Source organism: Salminus brasiliensis, chromosome 7 (genome assembly GCF_030463535.1).
Source record: "Salminus brasiliensis chromosome 7, fSalBra1.hap2, whole genome shotgun sequence".
Classification (NCBI taxonomy): Eukaryota; Metazoa; Chordata; class Actinopteri; order Characiformes; family Bryconidae; genus Salminus; species Salminus brasiliensis.
This window is the reverse complement of record NC_132884.1, coordinates 35,134,946-35,154,045: the sequence shown is the minus strand read 5'-3', so window position 1 is coordinate 35,154,045 and position 19,100 is coordinate 35,134,946. Positions and strand designations below refer to the sequence as shown.

Genomic DNA, 19,100 nt, shown 5'->3' with positions numbered 1-19,100 from the left:
ATCGATGTGCCACTACGGAGCAGTTAACCTCTATAAAGAACACCTTCCATCACCTGATACAGTCTCTGCCACGCCTTCTCACTAGTGTCATGCGAGCCAAGGGTAGTTGTGCCTACTTTTAGGTAGGTGGTCGTAATATTCTGATATGACTGTATATTGCTACAATTTACAGTTGTATTATTCTGTGGCATTCTGGAGACCCACAGCACTGCACAGATCAGCAGTCTATGTATTATGACACAGCTAAACCTGACTGAGTCTAATCAGATCAGATTGAATTAAAATCCTGAAATCACGCCTACGCTAGAACAACCCAGCGGCCACAGTTCACTGCCTATGCTACTTCTGCTCCCGAGTGTGCTCCAAGGTTCAGTTCTGAAACACTTCTGCCACATAAGCATTTTCTGCCACACAGGCCATAGGTAGGGTTGCCAATGTGCAGCCTTGAGACTTAAGGACTTGGCAGAGTTTTGGGATGAAACAAAGTCTAGACATTTTAGTATTTTAAATACAAACAAATCAAAGAAAATAAGTCTGAGTAAAATACAGTATTGTTTTATCTCCTTTTTGACAATAAAAAAGTTTTGATCTGGCAACCATAGCTACAGGTAAATCTCCTGCACACTTAAAATCTTAATAAAGACTAATAAATAGATACATTGATTAGTCATAACATTAAAACCACCAGCAACCTCCCATTTGTGCTGCCTAACCAGCTCTGACCCATTGAAGCGTGGACTCCACAAGACCTCTGAAGGCTTCCTGCGGTATCTGGCATCAAGACTTCAGAAGCAGATACTTAAATTCCTGTAAGTTGTGAGCTTGGGCCTCCATGGATCACATCAAACAGTGATCCTTGGGCACCCATAACCCCAGGACCGGATGATCAGATATGACATAGAATGACTTATCATTAATGCAAATAACTTTTCAGGTCATTTAATTTTAAATGATTTAAGCTCCAGATCTTAGAACGTCTTGTCCTGGTGAGACATCCATCCATCCATCTCCTCAACTGCTTGTTCCTGGACTCGGTTGCGGTGGGTTTGGAGCCTACCCAGAATCACTGAGAAAATGGTGCCCCCAAAGGAAACCCACATGGACACAGGGAGAAGACGGCATACTCCTTACAGACAGTGACCGGAGTGAGGGTCAAATCCACACACATGCTTCACATACATGCCATAGAGTCAGCCCATGATGATTTGGTTTAATAAAAGGGTTAAAATAAAATAATTTTTATAAATAATGGAATATATATATATATATATATATATATATATATATATATATATATATATATATATATATATATATATTAATGTATATATAAATCTCTCTTGTGCCATCTCTTGAAAGGTGCTTGGCACCAAGGGCTGCATCTTAGCTGTAGCACTCTTAGTGACTAAGAGCTACAGCACCATCTGTTGGACAAAAACTCAGTGGAGCTTTGTGTGACAGCAATAATAAAAGACACAACTATGCATATGAAAATAAGGTGTTCATTCTTACTGGAACTGTAGCTTATTTATACTGTAAGTAGCTTTTTAAGTTTTTTATCATTTATAATTATCACAAGCACACAATGTACTTTTTATACTATTTAGACCTGATTAGACGGTCCTAGTTCTAGGTCTAGTACTAGGCCTATTCATAATTTACCATCAGTAGGCCATTATAACTCATACATTGTGCCTAGCTTGTTATTTAAAGCAACGGTATGTAAAATGTTTACTTTAAAATACTAGTTTCAAAATCATGTTGATTCTCCACTGACTTGCAATAGAGAAAAAAAACACTTGCACGGACTGCATAACTCTGTGTAACCCCAGTCATATTCACATGCTTCATTCACTTATAGTGAAATAGTGAGAAATAGTAAGTGCTCTGTATATGTACACTGTTCTGTTCAGAGGTCCAGAAATGCATGTGTAAAATATGTCCTTTTTAAGGGCTCAAAGTGCAAATTCCACTTCCTGACTGTAAGGGGAGCCTTCTTACATTATGCTGCTTTAAAGTGATGGTGCAGTTTAGAAAGCCATTTAATTACAATTCACTTTCTTCCATTTAAGAATCATTTCTGTAGAAAATGACCTTCAAATACATCAAGAATCCAGGATAACATTAGGTAAAAGACTGCTTTCTTGCATGCTCTGCTCATAGATGTGAGGGAAACAGCATCACTTTAGCCAAACACCCAACAGCACATCAGGTGACCAGGCAACTGAGTCACATCACAGAGTGTACCTTTAATCAGTACAGCAATCCTTGCATCATCCAAACAAATACCAAGCAGAACAATAAATAGTGCTTTCTTCCCCTTTTTAAACAGAGCCAAGTCTTGGCGCAGCCCTTGGGGCAGTTGCCTTGGAAGAATTATCATGGAGGCTGACCTGTGTTAAACAAATTAGTTTGAAGCTAATTATCAACCCTGGGCAAGGTCTAAACTGAATAAGTGGAATGTATGCATGTATTTACATATCAATTAAAAATGAATTAATAGCTCACAGCATTTGATGTCACACATCTGAATGCATTGGAAAATCAAAAATGTGGGTTTGGGGGTGGGAATGGGGTTCCACAGTACCTCCACTTCACGGAGCTGCATGTTTCTTAGCCAATCACGGCCTTAAAAAATAGATGAGCTTCAAATGTTTTTTTGAGAAGCAATTTCTGGTTCCGTCTACAAAGCCCTCAGTGGATGTTCGTTCTTATGAATTTACAGGTTCTTCACACTCATTTACACTGTTACCAACATTGTCCACGCATCATTAGTTCAGTACAGGAGAGTTGTCAAAGGCCACAGTAGGTCAATGCCAGTAAAGCAAGCGAGAATAATGCTGAAACTCAGAACACAGTCAGTGCAATGTCACTAAAGCAGTAGATAAAGCTCAGGGCTGTCGATAAAGATCAAGAAGAACATCCAGAAAGCATCCCAAAATTATACTATATACTGCCAGGCCTCCAGGGCCTCAGTTCAGCATACACAGATCCCATGAACCACATTTACAGGACCACACAGTACAGGCCAGACAGTCATAGACTACAAATTCTGCAATTAGACAAAACTGTGAGATACAACATGTGGACCAACAATCCATACAACACAATACAGCAAATCTGCAAAATAAGAGTTTCTTTCCACTGCTAGATTAACCTTAACTAACTAGTATATGCATACAAAATCCAGTAAATATTAATACATAGTTTGCATTCACATGTGAAATAATGAAATAATTAGCTCTGTGCTAACAGTGGTTACACTGTAACAGCAGCATAACTCTCTGCAATGCTTCACTCAATACAGTACATAATAAATCAACACCAAATTAACCTCACAATCAATAGTTTAGCTTTTTAGTCATTTCTACAGTGACAAACATTAAAATATATCTGAAAGCCTTTGCAATAGTGGTAAATAAACATATATAAATGTTCAGTGAATTTTCCTGCTATGATGAAGAGTTTACTGCATCTTATGTGGCTGTGTGTGTGAAGGGAGAGAATGTAAGTAAAGGCATATCTTATATTATATTATAGAAGAATATAAAAATATATATCATATATTTTTTCAATTTTCAACTATATATATATAACATATTTGTGGATTGGTATAGTATTAATATTTTAGTATCGATCTGCCCGTTCCTGATATTACCCAGCACTTGTGAAAGAGTTGATTTGACAACACAAAAGATGCTTTTATAGATTCTTTATTTTATTGTTCATTTCCTAACCATGATAAATTACCAATATTAAGGAGCCCCTAGAGTATCAAGATACAAAAATATTTTTCCTCAGTTTAGGGTAAACACTTCTGTTAAATTAAGAGAACAATTTATTATCTAGGGAAAGATTGTTTGAATTATAGGAAATATTTATTCAATTGAGGGAAAAATTTATTCAATTGAGGAAACGACTTAATGAATAAAGAGAAATAATTATTAAATAGTGGAACAACTTAATAAATTAAGGGAAATATTTATTAAATCGAGGAAACAAGTTATTAAATTGAGAGAACAATTTATTCAATTGAGGGAACGATTTATTGAATTAAGGGAAATATGTATTAAATCGAGGGAACGTCTTAATGAATGAAGGAAATGTGTATTAAATCGAGGGAACGTCTTAATGAATGAAGGAAATGTGTATTAAATCGAGGGAACGTCTTAATGAATGAAGGAAATCGTGGGAACGTCTTAATGAATGAAGGAAATCGAGGGAACGTCTTAATGAATGAAGGAAAGCGAGGGAACGTCTTAATGAATGAAGGAAATGTGTATTAAATCATGGGAACATCTTAATGAATGAAGGAAATCGTGGGAACGTCTTAATGAATGAAGGAAAGCGAGGGAACGTCTTAATGAATGAAGGAAATGTGTATTAAATCGTGGGAACGTCTTAATGAATGAAGGAAATGTGTATTAAATCGAGGGAACGTCTTAATGAATGAAGGAAATGTGTATTAAATCGAGGGAACGTCTTAATGAATGAAGGAAATATGTATTAAATCGAGGGAACGTCTTAATGAATGAAGGAAATATGTATTAAATCGAGGGAACGTCTTAATGAATGAAGGAAATGTGTATTAAATCATGGGAACGTCTTAATGAATGAAGGAAATGTGTATTAAATCGAGGGAACGTCTTAATGAATGAAGGAAATATGTATTAAATCGTGGGAACGTCTTAATGAATGAAGGAAATGTGCATTAAATCGTGGGAACGTCTTAATGAATGAAGGACATGTGTATTAAATCGTGGGAACGTCTTAATGAATGAAGGAAATGTGTATTAAATCGAGGGAACGTCTTAATGAATGAAGGAAATGTGTATTAAATCGTGGGAACGACTTAATGAATGAGGGAAATGTGCATTAAATCGTGGGAACGTCTTAATGAATGAAGGACATGTGTATTAAATCGTGGGAACGTCTTAATGAATGAAGGAAATGTGTATTAAATCGAGGGAACGTCTTAATGAATGAAGGAAATGTGTATTAAATCGAGGGAACGTCTTAATGAATGAAGGAAATGTGTATTAAATCGTGGAAACGACTTAATGAATGAAGGAAATGTGTATTAAATCGAGGGAACGTCTTAATGAATGAAGGAAATGTGTATTAAATCGAGGGAACATCTTAATGAATGAAGGAAATGTGTATTAAATCGTGGGAACGTCTTAATGGATGAAGGAAATGTGTATTAAATCGAGGGAACGTCTTAATGAATGAAGGAAATCGAGGGAACGTCTTAATGAATGAAGGAAATCGTGGGAACGTCTTAATGAATGAAGGAAATGTGTATTAAATCGTGGGAACGTCTTAATGGATGAAGGAAATGTGTATTAAATGTGTATTAAATCGTGGGAACGTCTTAATGGATGAAGGAAATGTGTATTAAATCGTGGGAACGTCTTAATGAATGAAGGAAATCATGGGAACATCTTAATGAATGAAGGAAATCATGGGAACATCTTAATGAATGAAGGAAATCGTGGGAACGTCTTAATGAATGAAGGAAATGTGTATTAAATCGTGGGAACGTCTTAATGGATGAAGGAAATGTGTATTAAATGTGTATTAAATCGTGGGAACGTCTTAATGGATGAAGGAAATGTGTATTAAATCGTGGGAACGTCTTAATGAATGAAGGAAATGTGTATTAAATCGAGGGAACGTCTTAATGAATGAAGGAAATATGTATTAAATCGTGGAAACGACTTAATGAATGAAGGAAATGTGTATTAAATCGTGGGAACGTCTTAATGAATGAAGGAAATGTGTATTAAATCGAGGGAACGTCTTAATGAATGAAGGAAATGTGTATTAAATCGTGGGAACGTCTTAATGAATGAAGGAAATGTGTATTAAATCGTGGGAACGTCTTAATGAATGAAGGAAATGTGTATTAAATCGAGGGAACGTCTTAATGAATGAAGGAAATGTGTATTAAATCGTGGGAACGTCTTAATGAATGAAGGAAATGTGTATTAAATCGAGGGAACGTCTTAATGAATGAAGGAAATGTGTATTAAATCGTGGGAACGTCTTAATGAATGAAGGAAATGTGCATTAAATCGTGGGAACGTCTTAATGAATGAAGGAAATGTGTATTAAATCGAGGGAACGTCTTAATGAATGAAGGAAATGTGTATTAAATCGTGGGAACGTCTTAATGAATGAAGGAAATGTGTATTAAATCGAGGGAACGTCTTAATGAATGAAGGAAATGTGTATTAAATCGTGGGAACGTCTTAATGAATGAAGGAAATGTGTATTAAATCGTGGGAACGTCTTAATGAATGAAGGAAATGTGTATTAAATCGAGGGAACGTCTTAATGAATGAAGGAAATGTGTATTAAATCGTGGGAACGTCTTAATGAATGAAGGAAATGTGTATTAAATCGAGGGAACGTCTTAATGAATGAAGGAAATGTGTATTAAATCGTGGGAACGTCTTAATGAATGAAGGAAATGTGCATTAAATCGTGGGAACGTCTTAATGAATGAAGGAAATATGTATTAAATCGTGGGAACGTCTTAATGAATGAAGGAAATGTGTATTAAATCGAGGGAACGTCTTAATGAATGAAGGAAATGTGTATTAAATCGAGGGAACGTCTTAATGAATGAAGGAAATGTGTATTAAATCGAGGGAACGTCTTAATGAATGAAGGAAATGTGTATTAAATCGAGGGAACGTCTTAATGAATGAAGGAAATGTGTATTAAATCGAGGGAACGTCTTAATGAATGAAGGAAATGTGTATTAAATCGTGGGAACGTCTTAATGAATGAAGGAAATGTGTATTAAATCGTGGGAACGTCTTAATGAATGAAGGAAATGTGTATTAAATCGAGGGAACGTCTTAATGAATGAAGGAAATATGTATTAAATCGTGGGAACGTCTTAATGAATGAAGGAAATGTGTATTAAATCGTGGGAACGTCTGTAAAATGTGTCTATCTTGATACTTTAGGGGCTCCGTAGAAACGCCAAACTCGGTATGATGGAGGATTAAAGAGCTCCGAGCTCTCAGAAGATGATTTTTCTATTTTAATTTCAGTGTTTTCAACCATGATGAGCTCATCTGATGTTGCTCCACACGCGTTAGGTGGTCCTTATATTAATTTTAAAGCGTCCAGCAGCCGGTAGGGTTTACTGTGGTCCCCCTGTGCTCCGGTCCGTCCCCCAGGCAGCGCTGCTCTCTCCACACGGCGCAGCTGACAGGCTGAGGGGTCGCTCGGTCGCTCGGTGGGAAGCGAGAGGGGGGCTAGCGGGATGTTAGCCTCCTAATTTCACAGCATTAACTAACAGCTGCAAGCTAGGTGTAACGCGTGCAGGCGGGGGAGCTGTCGGGTGGTGTTGGGAAGACGTGTAGAAAGAAAAAGGTGCATTTAATAGCTAACTAACACGCGCGAGCCGCACACCAGCCGTGTGTTATGATGAAGGCTAGCTCAGTAGCTGCAGGAGGCTAACGTCCATTTCTCAGCGTTGACATAGCTAGCTATCGGTTGTGCGACAAATTCGTGACCTAACGTTAGCCGTGCTGCAACCAAGCTAGACGGGCACTGCAAATACAGAAAGCCAACCTTAGAGGCTTCTTAAATAGACAGAGACACAGCAGTGGACTTTGGCGTTGTTTCTGCTTTGAATGAACGCGTAGATCTACGGTAAGTCCACCCCGCACCCTCATGTGCGTGTCCTGTTGATATGTGTGTTAACGTACGTTAACAAGGCATTAATCGCATAAACCAGCTGACTAATCGTTTGTAATGTAGATAGCTATAGTAATAGCTTGCTTAGCTACTGGAGCCGTGGCTAAAGCTACCTTACGTTAGCTGGTTGCCAAATGTGACGAGTCCAGGTCCATAAAGTGAAAATCCGCTCCAGGTTTTGGTTCCAGCTGCGCGGATGGCTCCGGTGCAGCTCCGTCACACCGGCGGGTGGAACGAAGTCCTGGAGTGGATTCTCACTTTCTGGACCTGGATCTGGATTCGCCTCTCAGCAGCGGTGCAAGCTGGCTGCCTGCATTGGTGTCGTATACACTAAATGGACAGAAGTATTGGGACACCTGTTAATTCAGTGTTCCTTCCGAAATTAAGGGTGTTAAAAAGAGTTTATTGTTTGGGCTTTCTATTAGATTTATTAGGATCTATTAGGGTTTGTGTTTCTTAACTCGACATCTGTCTGATTAAGGTTTATGGGTTGGTGAATGTTCAGTAGTATGTGACCTTACTTCAGTCAGCTCCAGTCAGTCAGCTCCAGTCAGTCAGCTCCAGTCAGTCAGCTCCAGTCAGTCAGGCTCACTAATAATCAGGGCAGATGTTTAGCTGTGTTTGGTTCCACAGTGATCAGGGTTTCATCTGTGATGGAGAGCGAGAGAGAGCTGCTTTCTGCCGAGCCCCTAAAGTGTCGAGGTGGAGATGTTTAGTAATGATGTTTAGAGATACATAAAACATCTCCTCGATTTATTCATTGGTTCTCTCGGGTTTAGAGCGCCGGCTTTCTTTAAACTAAAAAATAGTTTTAATAAATTGTGGGAACAGGTTGTTAAACTGAACGAATGATTTAATAAATTGAGGTAAAATGATTAAATCAGTGGAACGATTTATTACATTGGGGGAACGATTTATTAAATCCTGGGAACAGTGTTTTAAATTTAGGGGATGATTTATTATTAGAAGGAACGATTTCTTTAAGGAGTGATTTATTAAATCGAGGGAATGTTATTGTTAAATCAAGGCAATGAATTCCTAAACTGGGGGACGGGATGGTTTCCTAAACTTGGTGATGGAACGATTTCCTAAACTGGGGGACGAGACGTTTTTTTAAACTGGGGGGACGATTTCTTACAGTGAGGGAACATATTGGTAAATTGGTGATTTAATAAATTAAAAGAATGATTTATTACATTTAATTATTTCTCTACCTTTATACTTTAGAGGCTCTAGCTTTCCTTTTTGGCATCTCACAGTTACAGATAAAGTTTTTTATGCAGCTTATGTGATAAATGTGACAACTTTTTTTTGTTGTTTATTTTTTCCCCAGTTAGTGTTATTTTCCAGCAGCAGTCCTAGAAACGCAGCAGTCCTAGAAACGCAGCAGTCCTAGAAACGCAGCAGTCCTAGAAACGCAGCAGTCCTAGAAACACTTAGGATGAGCTATCATTGACAAACTACTCTACTACCCCACAGGAACAAAATCACACAGCTATCAACAGTGTGAGGGTGTGCTCTTTTAGGCTAGATTTGTTTTGGGATCGGATCAGACCCCTTATTTTTTCCCTTTGATATTGGATTCTGTGTCTTCTGCTGATGGAAACCCAATACTGATACCCTTTGGTACTGATGTCATCTCTGTTTACAGTTTTTAACTCTCAGTCCTGATTGTTCATGTGCAAATACACAAAAATAGAAAAGCTCCTGGCTCAGTTTAAGCTGCATCTGCCTTACACACACACACACACACACACACACACACACACACACACACACACACACACACACAGTGAGGTTTAGACCATGTAACACGTACAGTGCCGAACATCTGTTAACATGTGGTGTCTTTTAAAGCTGCTATAGAGTGCATGTATTGAGTATTGTAAGTTATTGTTTGATTAATAAATAGTAAGTGTGTGGTTTTGGTTGGTGGGAAAAGTGTGCAGATGTGGTTTTACAAGCCTGTTTACCACCCTGTTATTTAGCCTCAATTTAACTAGCTGAATCTTCCTTTTATAGTAGGCTAACGAATAAACAACACCTAGAAGCTCTGCTGTTATTGGCTGGTTTACAGCACCGGCGGTGGCTCACAGAAGCTGCAGAGCATATTATAGTCTTAACACTGTCATTAAAACAAACAACACTGTAATTATTACCAGGTCTTACCGGATAGTGCTGCTGTCCTCTGGTTGTGTCCTCTCAGTGTGATGTACTGTTGGCAAAACGAAAGAGATTGTAGCTGGGGTAGCTTTCAGCCTTGCCTTCACTGGCTTCCCTGGGTTTGGCCTTTCTCCGGTCTTTCCAGGGAAAAAAACTAAGCCAGTATTTTGTCTCTGATGTGTGTTTAGCCTAGTTTTCTCTAGTTTTCTCCAGTTAGCAGACGATGGGGAAAAGATGCAGTCCGGGTATCCAGCGTTTTTTAATTTATTATTTAGATTGTGTTTTTTTTTTATTGTGTCTGAATGAACCTGAATCCCTCGCTGGTTTAATGGGCTAAATTCTTTTGGACAGAGTCACAAAGAGTATGTTCATGTTTACGCTTCCTGTCCTGATGGACAGGTGAAGGACTGCATTGTGGGTCTCTTTCTCTCTTAGGGTTGTCTTGCCTCTTTAGCTAAACCTGAAAGGGCTTTCTAAAGAAATGTGGACAAATTGTGCTGGATAGGGAGCCAAATGTGTGCACAGACACACAACATAGCTAGTCCAAGTGAGTAATTATTGCCAATAGAAAAGGACTCTCTGGAGCAGATAACCATGAACCTGTTGGCACCATGTCTAATGTCAGGTGTGGGCTAGAAGGGTATAAAGTCCCCCAGCATTGAGCCGTGGAGCTGTGCTCTCTGGAATGATGGTTTGTGCTCCATCCAGTGTTTATGGGCAGAGTTGTGGATGAGGTGGGGTGGTGATCATCCTGACATCACTCTTGTCACTGAATGCCATACGATCCTCACCACAGTGATTCAGAATGTAGTAAAAAGCCTTCTTCCCTGGACAGTAGAGATAGGTACTCCAATAAAAGCTGAATACACTCTTCTTTTAATTTTATTTTTTAATACCCTTGATTTTTGGAAGAAGCAATGAATGAGCAAGTGTCCCAATACTTTTCTCCATATAGTGTATCATAATTTTTTTTTATTATTATTATTACCACCCCTGTTCTGCAGACTTGTGACAGGAGCAGTGGTGTTTAATATAGTGCTGTGATTTGGTTTGAAGGGTCATATTTGAAGACCAAATCTATAATAATGGAAGCCACTCTCTCTCATGGCGTCTTGGTTTCATACACTGTCGAGCAGACACTCCTAAGAGGATGATGGGCCAGACTGCCACTGCCTGGCTAAAACGATGCTGAACTGGACACAAAACGGCACCCAGGTTGCTAGGTTACCCTGGGTGCCCTGGTCCTGTTCATTTTCATCTTTAAACACCATGGTCCTGTACAGATAAACAGGAAACGCCTTCATAAGTAAATACTTTTTTACAAAGATTTAAAACCCATTCAGTTTTAAGTGCAGTCTGTGATAAATGTATGTAAACACACAAACCTAAATGTCTTAAAAACAGCTGTGTTGTTCGATGCCGATTCACTTATATTATTAACAAGAATTGAAACACACGTGCTGTAGCTCTGCCCATTTTCTTTCCTCATCAAACAAAAAGAAAAAGACCAGGGTAAGACTAAAGATTCATTAAAGCACATTGCGTCTTTGTCTAGGTGCTGCCTTACAAAGTTTAGTCCATAAAAATCACAGCTGTACTTTGACATCAACTATGGCAAGAGTGACCTATAGGTCCCTTGATTACATTTTAGGATAGTTGGAGCTTCTTGTGGTCCTTGTGTTTCTTGTTCTGAACCTGCTAGAACAATCTGACCTGTCCATGTTGGCAGCTGTTAAATGTTCCCCAAGTGGAACAACTGATTTCTAACTGTTCTGAGATCTTTTTAACCTCCTTCCCAGACTTATCTGCATCTAGAACCTTCTTTCTGGAGCCCTCAGAGAGCTCTTTGGATCTGGCCATGGTGATCCTACCATAGTGAGAGCAAACTAATCTTAATAGTGTACGACTGGGCAGGTTAGTTCACACAATAGTAACATAATTACCTGTTTCTACTTACAGGAAATGATCAAGCCTTGCTATGCCAGCTTACGTCACTGCATGTTTTCCTGCCACCATAGTCACTGCACTTTCATCAGCACCTGCGTTTTCTTTTCAAATTGTTTCAGATGTTTGTAGCTCCTCCCTTTTGATTTCGCTTTGCATTGTGAGATAAAAATATCCATCGTAACCACACTCACAAAAACTGACCAGAAACTGACCGGTTCTGGAATGCATCCTGGATATTTGAATATGCCCAACTTTGACATAGGGCTGGGCGATACGGTAAAAATACTATATCACGATATTTAAAAACTTTTTTTCATGATACACAATATTTATCACGATGCGTGTAATCACAGATTAAAAACGGCAGTAACGACAGATTCTTATAAACTGCTTTTCCGATACTCTCTCGTAGTGAATACAGTGATTTATACTCAACATCTGCTGCTCGTCATCTAATTAAACCAGTCTAAATACACTGTTCAAAATGAAACCTGCAGCTAATCAGGGTTTATGAAGCACTAACAGTCTCCTCCATATGCTTAGAAAAGTATTGGTTATCACGATAACAATTTATCACAATACAATAAAATATCATATTGCCCAGCTCTACTTTGGCACTTTTATGTATGTTATATACTTAAAAACTAGTTGGTATTAGTAAATGGTATGCAGTTGGGACACACCCTAAATGCTTGAGGTTCAAATAAGACGGGCTCCTCCAAAATCCTCTCTAAGCTGACAGACTGCACCTGATTCTGGACTTTTTAAAATAGTAATAAATAACTGTAATTTTGTTAATTAAATTTTCGCGATTTCAAAAGCATTTCTTCAGTTTTACATTTCTTGCTGTAACCTCCATCTCTCAATGTTGTTCAAATGAAGATCAAATGTCCATGTTTAAATATGTTGCGTGGCTATATTAACCAAATATCTACTTCTTTCCTACCACAAATTTGGAAGCTGAAGTAAAACAGGACTCTCCTCCTGCATGTATGAAGTCCATCCAGTTATGAACTCAGTTAAGAACTCAGTCAGCCGTGATGTACGCAGAAGGAGCAAGCGCTGCCCCATATTGTCCAGATGAATAGAACATGCTGGTAATGAAGTCTTTCTGTACTTACGAGTACCACAGTCCTGAATCATTTAGGAAACATTGATTTTCCCATATATTTCCGCTCGTGTGTTAAAACAGCCTGTCCCTGTCTGATCTGCCGACACTTTTGCACCAAACACACGAGTTCTGCTTGCCGTGCAACCTTGGACCTGAGGCTGCCCGACCAAGACAAACATCATATCACAAATCCGTTGTCGTGACAAATGCCAGAATTTCACTTCATTTGACAAACACATTGTGAACACGTGGTTCCCTGTGACATGGTTTGAAGGCTGGCTCGCACCATTCTGACAAAATGATGCATTTTACAGCCCATGTGAGTGCCAGTCGTTAATCAGGGCGCTTGCAGAGAGCGTCTGAGATTTATCTGTGCTCTCGAAGGAAATTATGATTGGTGAGCTTCGTTGTTTCCTGAGAAGGCCTGCTGTAGTCTTCACTGGATGGTTCTGAAATTGATGGACCAGGCATGTGCACAAAGTGGTAACACTGCTGTAACAGTGGTGATCATGCTGTACTGGTGCTGCAGTGATGGCTGAGACCTCTTTTTTTTATGTGCCCTTATTGAACTTTTTCCTAACCGTGGTTCATTCTGACAGGTGAGAATGCTTCATGTGTAAACACCTGAACTGTGGCCTACCAGTAGGTATGGGTCCCAGACTGAGAGAACTTCATTAACCGTTGGAGATTCACTTGAAAAGTTTTCTGGTGAGATCAACGGTATCAAAAAGGTGTTCATCCTGCTTTTGTTCTAGTTACTTTCTCTACTAACCAGGGAAGAAGGGAAGAGATCTGGACAGTGAGAATTTTACCGTTCGTGAAGTCAGGATGTTCCATGATCACCATCCCCACCATAACCCCCCCTAACTAATCCCAAAAGTGGAACACAGCTCAATTAAAGGGGGGGGGGGTTATACCCCTCTAGCCCATGGCTAGCATTAGGCACGGTCCCAATAGGTTCATGTTTATCTGCTCCAGAGAGTCCTATTCTATTGGCGGTACTCAGCAGGAACTAGACAGGCTGAAATATGTGCATTTGCACGTGTGTCAGCAGTGGGTGCAACTTAGAATAGCTGAGTGCATTCATTAGAAGGACGTGCAGTGTGCCTACTCGGCACTGACTTTTTAGGAAGATTTATAAAATCTATAAATAAATCAAGAAGTAATGAGTGGCTGACCATCTTTATCGTTTCACATAGCAAATTATGCTGACAGTAGCTGGTTGCCTTGTGTTTCAGGTGTGCTTGCTGTGTTGTTTGCTTGTGGTCAGATCTACAGGATTGTGGTTAGGATTGAACTAAATATAGGGACATGGTCAGAGTATGTAACCATGTTCAGTATAATACTATCAGACTATTAAGGAATAGTGCTGCATTATTATCCATGGTTTGCAAGCATATAGTATGATAGGATTTTGATAGGTGGGGTCAGACATCAGTACCAATGCTGATAAACATCCTTTCCCGTTGTTTTTATCCATGTGGAATTCCAGAATAATGACTAAACACTGATTGTTGAATTGTGACTCAAACTCAACAAATAAGCTTTAATCAACTGCTTTCCTTCATTCCATCTTTGGGTCATTCTGTAGAAAAGGTGTTTGTAGTAATATCAGCTAAACATTTTAAGGTTATTTGAGGGCATTTACGCTTAAAACCAAAGTCTTTGGCAGTGGTGGTTCAGTGGTTAGAGCGCCGGGCTATCGATAACAGGGTTGTGGGTTTGATTCCCAGACTTGGCAAGCTGCCACTGTTGGACCCTTGAGCAAGGCCCTTTACCCTCTCTGCTCCCTGGGCGCTGGAGTTGGCTGCCCACCACTCTGGGTGTGTGTGTGTACTCACTGCCCGTAGTTCACGTGTGTGTGTGTGTGTGTGTGTGTGTGTGTGTGTGTGTGTGTGTGTGTTCACTACCACAGATGGGTTAAATGCAGAGTACACATTTCGCTGTACAGTGACAAATACGTGCACCTTTACAAGAACGTTTGCTTGATGTGGAAGATTAGCAATTTAAAGGCTATTCGCACTCACACCTCTATTACAGACATGGTTTATTAGTAGTGGAGTAACATTTACAAAACAATCTGTAGAGATCAGACCATGGTTTTTGAGTCACATTTTAGCATTCGGTTTGAAGGTATTTATTTTATTATATTTATATTAGTGACTTTTGAGGGGGGCTGTTTGTCGCAATAATAGCAGTAGTGTAATTCAATTTAATATGTTCAAGAACTCGAGTGCAATAATTTTCCATATTTATTATCACTGTTATGTGACTATGCCACTTTATATATATATATATATATATATATATATATATATATATATATATATATATATATATATATACACACACACACATATTTCAAGTTTTAAAGTTTATTTTCATTATAGTGTGTTTTATTCTTACACGAACAGTTGCAACTGTAACAAGTGCAATTTCCCTCCTGGGATCAATAAAGTATTTCTGATGCTGATTTGTTCGTTTGTATTAGTGACTTTGTTTTGGACATGGTTCATAATTTTTTATTACTGTCTTATTTTGACTGTCTGTTGGTTTGTATTAGTGACTTTTGTTTTGAGACTGGTTATTTGTTAGTTTGTATTGGTGACTCTTATTTTGACACGGCCTGTATGTGATGTGGTGGTTAAGTGGAGGTTAAACTTTGGCAGTAACTCCACGGTTCACGCGCATCCCACAATCTGTACATTGATCTTGTACGTCACTCAAAGAACCATTTAAAGCACCTTTATTTGTGAGAGTGTAACGTGGCAAATGTCTGGTTTCAGTTTGTGAAATTCCCTCCATGAATCATTTCCACTCCGTGATTCAGCCTGGTTCTGGATTGCGAGTATTTTAATGGGAAAAAGATTGGAGTTTAATTCCGGGCTTAATTTGGAGCAGGAATCATAGTCTTCATCTGTGCGTCTCACCTTCCCTCTCTTCACAGCTGTTGGAGAGCTATTTGGTCTCTCCGATTTGGCCGTGATATCTTGGAGTCACTTATAATAATGTGAAGCTTTATTTGATGTGGTCCTCCCACGTATGGCGGTGAGTCATAGATGCCGGTGATTCTGGCTGATGTTTAGCAGGAAGCGCTGCTGGAATATTGATGAGGGAGAATCCACCATATTACGTCTCGGTGCGGTTTTGCACGCAGAATATTTTTGGCTTGAAACGTCTCTTAACTCCGTCGAACATGGTGGTCGTTTTGATGTTCAGTGATGCTGTTCATTACACACTGCAGCAGATGATGGAAATGCAAATGAAAGCAAGCATAGTGTGTGTGTGTGTGTGTTCTCTCTCTGCCTATTTTCCGTGTCTTATGCCGGGTTTGCAGCAGAAGCAGAATAGCTTTTTTTTCTTCAGAGATTTGAAGAGCTATTTATAGATGCCTACTGGAGCACCAAGCGTATGGTGCTGCTGCTTCTCTCCCCCTCTCTCTCACTCTCTCACATGCACGCTTTCTCACTTTCCCCATGTACACCGTCCTGATAGGCTTGTTTCCGTCTCTGTCATCTCTTACACCTTCCTATTGCTTTCTTTAATTCCTTCCCTTTTTTTTATCCTTTATGTCTTTTCATCGCTGTCTCTGCGCACCCCCCCCATCTTGCCCTCTTTTCGCGATGCTTCCGCTCTTATTCTGTGTTGTTGCCTCATTTTCTCCTCTCTGCTTCTTTCTCTTTCTGCACCTCCACCCTTTCTCTCCACCCCCCCCCCCTCCCCTTTCTTTTTCTCTCTCTGGGTTGCTGAATGTGAATTATTGATAGTTGCTGGAGGGTGGGGACTGCTGGCATGGCAAGCATAGAGTCTTGTTTCTGATTGGATATGTAAGCCTTTTCAGGCTTCACACATTTACACTAAAAATAAGAGCTGGATAATCCAACGGCCAAGAAAAAGACTTCCCCACCCAAAGGTTGGAATCATCACGCCTTGCTTTCCTGTTTCCCAAGAAGCGTCTGCATTGCAGACCGATTGCCGAGGGCTCGATGCCAACAGTTCCACATAAACTGAACTTGGTGGTCCAGACAGACGAAGGGTCATCCCTCATAACCCTGCGAGGGAAAGCAGTGTGTGGTAGAGTAAGCGCACGCGGTCTACCCAAAGTGCACACCATGGTCTACCCAATTCATCAACTTCCCAAGAAAACATTTTCCCAGCTGTTAGTATGTGATGGAAGACCCCACGCTTGTTTCCCGTGGCTTCTGGAAGATGGACAGCAGAGCCTACCAAAGCAGACAGCACAAACACACGCAGGTCTCCAGTTGCTATCGATCTCAGAGGAACAGTGGTGCCGTGTTGCAAAGTGCGGTAGTAGTCGGCACGACTCAGATGAACTGTTCTCGTGACTGCACTGAAATGAATGTGGAGCGTTCCTAATGTAGCAGCTTGGTTTACTTTATCGTTACGATCTGTTACTCCGAGTGCTCTGTACTCGCAGCACACCCAGAAATCTGTGCTGCAGTGGGGATGTGGCCACCACAAGTTTGCTGTTTGATAAGATAAGATGTTTTCCAGCTCATTATGGATAATATACATTAGATTTGACAAAATATAGAAAATATTAGAGATGGAGGATCGTTTAGCAAGTAATCAGCTGATTCTTCAGCTTCACGTACGGCTGGAGGAACCCTTTAAATCCAGTGTTGAAATGCCCGATGTGTGAGCGAATGTTGCCAGTCTGGCGTGTTTTTCTTTTTCTTTTTTATCCAGTATCTAACTTATATATTTGTGTTTGTGCTGCGCGATATGACCGCAAGTCAGTATCACGATTAATTAAACATTTTACCTCGATTATGAATAATGAACGATTATAGAAGCTGCTCGTGTTGTTCAGTTGGCCTGGTGTTGCTTCCATGTCGCAGACTGGACGGGGCGGAGTCACTTGGCTACACATACAGTAGTATGTTTTTAAGGGGACAGTACATGAGCACAGTTTTTAAAAAGGTCAGAATAATCGCCAGTAATGAGATTATGCCAATTATATATGAATATGGGTTCATTTTTAATTAATTGCCCAGCCCTAATTTATAGACTGTGTAAGACTAACGCGCCTCATGGGAGAAACAGAGTAAGGACTTGTACTTAAGGAGTACGAGTAATCAACTGAGCCAATTAATTATTTGTTGATTTCATTTAAGTGAATAATCAGATATCAAAATATTCCTTTATTTCTACACAGAAATCAAAGACGGTGAACATTGAGTCCCTTCAAATGTTTGTGCAATAGTGTTTACAGTGTTTAGTTCCATCATGCAGTAGACCTTTGGTCCCTTAAATGCCTTAAAAGACTAAAGTCTGACACTCTTGTCTAAAGACAATTTGTCATTACTCACAGATGATTTTGCAGAGACTGAGAATCTTGCAAGACTGCAACTGGATTCTTTTCTGAGATTGTTTCCCATCATGCTCCTGGTGGAAATAATAATAAAAAAAAAGAAATTTCTGAGTAGAAATTGTTGAACAGTGAAGCCAAGACTGAATTTGGCCACAGCCGCTGTTGTGTGTGTGCAGAATAATTCAGTATGTTTTTTGTTTGTTTTTAATTAACCCACTCACTTACTAGAACTTACAGTAGCACCTGCAATGCTCCGGACACTAGGAGGCTGAGGACAAGCACATGCCTCCTTCCATACATGGGGTCAGCCACCACCTCTTTTCGAACTGCCGCCAGTGCAGCATCATTAGGCAGCCAGTGTGCTCTGAGGAAAGCACCGGATCCCCTGCTCTGATGCATCAGCCAACAGGCACTCTTTCAAAATGTGAGTGATGAGTGGCAAGGGCGCCATCTCCCCACCCAGAGAGAGCACGGCCATTTGTGACGAATTGTGACTGATGACAAAGCTGCGTTTTCCAGGATTCGACCTAGCGATCCTCAGGCCATGGTGTCGGTATTTTAGTCTGCTGAGCCGCTCAGAGCCCTTTTTTCATCTTACTGGCAGCACATTTTTCTCCTGAAACCCTAGTCTACCAACTTGCCGAGCACTTTTGAGAGGGTATTATTTGAATCCAATAAGCCAGAGACACGAAACCTTGCCCTCCTCAATCCCAGAGTGAGACTGTCCAGAATGCAGACGCCATTGACGTAGGGCTCATGACTGGAACTTGTCAAGGCTTTGAGGAGCATAATGCTGGTGAAAAGGTTGGGGCATTGTAAGCTGTG

General features: G+C 39.9%; 1 protein-coding gene across 3 annotated transcripts in view; it reads left to right on the top strand.

Moving 5' to 3' along the window:
• The first annotated feature begins 7,011 nt into the window (after positions 1-7,011).
• The window catches only part of r3hdm2 (R3H domain containing 2), a 65,901-nt gene continuing 53,812 nt past the window's right edge, over positions 7,012-19,100 (top strand). For all 3 annotated transcript variants that reach the window (XM_072684749.1, XM_072684750.1, XM_072684744.1), the window contains exon 1: positions 7,012-7,674. The gene's annotated coding sequence lies outside the window, so the exon portion shown is untranslated. The remainder of the gene's footprint in view (positions 7,675-19,100) is intronic.